The sequence below is a fragment of the Magnolia sinica genome, chromosome 13 (genome assembly GCF_029962835.1).
Source record: "Magnolia sinica isolate HGM2019 chromosome 13, MsV1, whole genome shotgun sequence".
NCBI lineage: Eukaryota > Viridiplantae > Streptophyta > Magnoliopsida > Magnoliales > Magnoliaceae > Magnolia > Magnolia sinica.
In genome coordinates this window covers 65583339-65586820 of record NC_080585.1, presented here as the reverse complement: position 1 = coordinate 65586820, position 3482 = coordinate 65583339, and the positions used below count along the sequence as shown (strand labels likewise).

The window sequence follows — 3482 nt, the reverse complement described above, 5'->3', positions numbered from 1 at the left end:
ATTTATGCCAGGACTGTGTTTATAGTGCAATTTGACAAACTGATAGGCCGTGAAGGACCCGTATCAAATCAACGGTCGTCGTCCCTCGATCAAGGCCACAAGTATACCATTGGTACAGGGAAATTTCCCTGACTCATGGGTGAATTTTGGTCAGAATCTAATGGTCTAAAGTCTTCAATTTTTCCCATAAGCAAATGGCCCAAATCACTTAAGTTTCAAGGCAATTTCTAAGGATATTCGCGTTTCCTACACACTTCGCTTAGGGCTCAAGTTGTGCGTTTCTGGATACTATTTGAGCTCGATTCCCACAATGGTTATCAAGCCCAATATGACGGTCATAACCCTATAGTTTCATGCTCATCGGACTTTCGACGCGCGGTTCAGGTCAGATACAGAGTTTCAATGTGTTCCCGATAGCAACTGGGTTTTGGGTTCTCTCCTAGGTTTTTAAGTAATGTGGAGTTAGCGATTTCAATGGTTTTGGGTCTTGCAGTTTGTATAGATAGTGGTTCAAGCTAATCCACCAATTAATTTAGTTTAGTACTTAATTAATTTTCATCTAATTTCCACAGTATATGGTCTTTTGCCTGAGGTGGTACTCGGGTCTTTATACAAAATTTCTGTGACGTTAAAGGAATGGCGTAATTGGCTTACTCACTCTTCCCATTCTTCCTCATGTGGGGCATTGATAGGTCTATCATTCTCAGTTTCTTCCGGGTCCTTAGGCTTTTCAGCCCTTGCAAGAATAGTTTTGCTAATAATCTTCCCATTCCTAAGAGTGGTGATAGATTTAACTTGCTCCATTTGATTTGAAGAGCTTGAGTCACTTATTTTATATTGTGGATTTGGATTTGGAAGAGGCTAGGCTGGAAGGATCCCTTTCTCCCCAATTGAATTTTTTGTCTCAAGCCTTTGTATGGCCTTTGTAAGTCTTGAAAGGCTTGTAGCATACCCTAGTTAAAAATCTCTTAATTTTGAATATGTTTTAAGAGCAAATCCTCTTGAGGTTTCCTTTGATTCAGAAATTCGTTAAGGATCCCTTAAGGAGTAGTAGTTTATCCATTCCTCCAACTGAAATTTGGATGGTTCTTCCAACTTAAGTTATATGTATGTTAGGTGGGTCCACTAAAAGGTCCTTGGTAGTTGTTCACGGCATTCGATTGCTCATTCAAAATCTCTTGAAAAGTAGGAATTGTTAGACAATTTTCAGTTATATGTATGTTATAAGCACAAATGCCACAAACCACTCTGTAGTTTTTTCGGGTTCTACCTTCTTAAGTTCCATGGCCTCGACTTTTCTTGTGAGTTTCGCCAATCTTACATATATATCATCTTCCTCTTTTAAAACATAAATTCTTCCCATTTCCTTTGATTGAGTAGGCTTAGAAGTGGTGTTTCTTGAGGAGGTATCCCATGATTGCGCGTTTTCAGTGAGTTTATCAAAATAATCTCAAGCATCATTGGCTTCCTTGTTCATGAATTCCCCATTACACATCATCTCAATAAATTGGTGAATGGATGAGGTCAATCCTTCATTGAAAAAGCTTGTTATCTACCATGTTTCGTAGCCATGTTGTGGACATGAATTTATGAGACCCTTGAATCGCTCCCAACATTGGAAGAAGGTTTCATCTTCATTTTGCACAAAATTCATGATTACTTTCCGTAAGGTAATAGTTTTATGATATGTGAAGAACGTTTTAAGGAATTGCCTTGTCATTTCAGCCTATGTGTCAATGGACCTTGGCCTTAAGGAATGTAACCACGACTAAGCCTTTTCTTTCAAAGAGAAAGGAAACAATTCAGTCTTACTGTGTCCTCAGACACATTTGATAAGTGTAATGTAGATTTATCTTATCAAACTCTTTCATATGCAAGTATAGACTTTCAGATTCTAGTCCATGAAACGTTGGAAGAAGTTGAATCACCCCCGGTTTAACATCCACAGTTCTTGCATGAACGGAAATATCATGTAAGAAGGTGTACTCACCCCTGGTTGTAAATAATCTTGCAAAGTATGAGGCGGGGGTGCATGATGTACCTCATTCTCATCATAGGCTTCCTCAACTGGGTGTTGAGGTTGATGTGTAATCATAACTTCTATTGATTCAGAGGATTTCAGGTGGTGTCTAATTCAGAGATGGATAGGCAACCCTTCAACTAATCCTCCTTCACTCAAGAAGCAGAGAGTGTTGTCACGAACCCACTTGGGTATGAAACACTCGCAGCCCTTAAGTAACTAAACTATTGAAATCTAAGAGAGAAAAGAAAAAGCTACAACAAATAAGAAATCTAAAAAAATAAGAGAGAGTTGGAGAGAGGTTACCCCATTAGGGTTGCAATGTGAGGATCATATAAAACAGAAAAACAATGTTAGTCTCTAAAAAAAAAATTCAGAAAAATCCTAACCTAAAAGCATAATAGAAAAATAAACTCTAATCTTAACCTAATTTTAATACCAATTAATTCTAGAAAAATGTAGCTATAGTCCCCGGCAATGGTGTCAAAAACTTGTTCATGACCCCAAATGTAGGGTCGTAATGTAGTAATAACTCAGTGAGACTGAGGTTGAATCCATAGGGACTAAACATGTACGTATTCTGGAAATAACTAAAACTAGAACTAGAAGAAGATCTAAACTTAAATCTAGAATAAAAGAGAGTAATTGTGAATAATGTTGATTTAACTATCAATTGAAAAGTTGGAACTATGGTGCCAAGGATCCACTTGTAGCTATCAGCATGTTACCTTACTTGATTCAAGGAACACAATTGGAATTGGAGTCCTATCCTATCCAATTGGAAGATAAAGTAATTAAACCAAATCTCTAAACTTTTCATTGATTTAGTCCTCAATGAAGGAGTATTGTGGTGATTGGAAGGGATTCCATCATCCTACCATGCCTAGGAGACGATAGTCAACAACAAGATTTACCAATATCACAATCTCAAAACAGGGAAAGAAGATATACAAAGCTATCACAACATCTATTGTAATTTCAGTCACAAAAAATCATAGAAAACTGAAAATGTTCCTTTAATATGAAATTAGAAATCAATGAGGTTCAACAAGAACAAGAATCAAAGCAAGAAAATCATCCCAATAGGCTACAAGCTTCACCTCTTAGTCCTAGCAAAGAGGTTTAGCCATCCATAAATGATTGGATCTAAAACTCAAAAAGAAAGCATTAAAAATAAATAAAGAATGAAGAAAAAGTCTTAGGAGGCTGCTCCACCCTTTGGCTCTGCTCCTTATAACCTAATTCATGTTTAGAACTCCTCAAAGAACCCATATTTACTACCTTTGTCCGACCGTCTTTGAAAACTGCCTCAAATTTACACACTCTGCGTAATGCGTTAGATGTCATCGAACAACCTTCGATGTCATCGAACGTAACTTGAATCCGGAATTCGTGCCTTTTCACATTGCGTAACTTTTCATGTCATCGAACATGCTTTAAATGTCATCAAATAGTCTTTCGA

General features: G+C 37.3%; 1 non-coding gene across 1 annotated transcript; it reads left to right on the top strand.

The window, feature by feature from the left end:
* The first annotated feature begins 1565 nt into the window (after positions 1-1565).
* LOC131224606 (small nucleolar RNA R71) lies at positions 1566-1673 on the top strand. Its single transcript, XR_009161077.1, has one exon. It is a non-coding gene; the product is annotated as a small nucleolar RNA R71 (small nucleolar RNA).
* The last annotated feature ends 1809 nt before the right edge of the window (positions 1674-3482 follow it).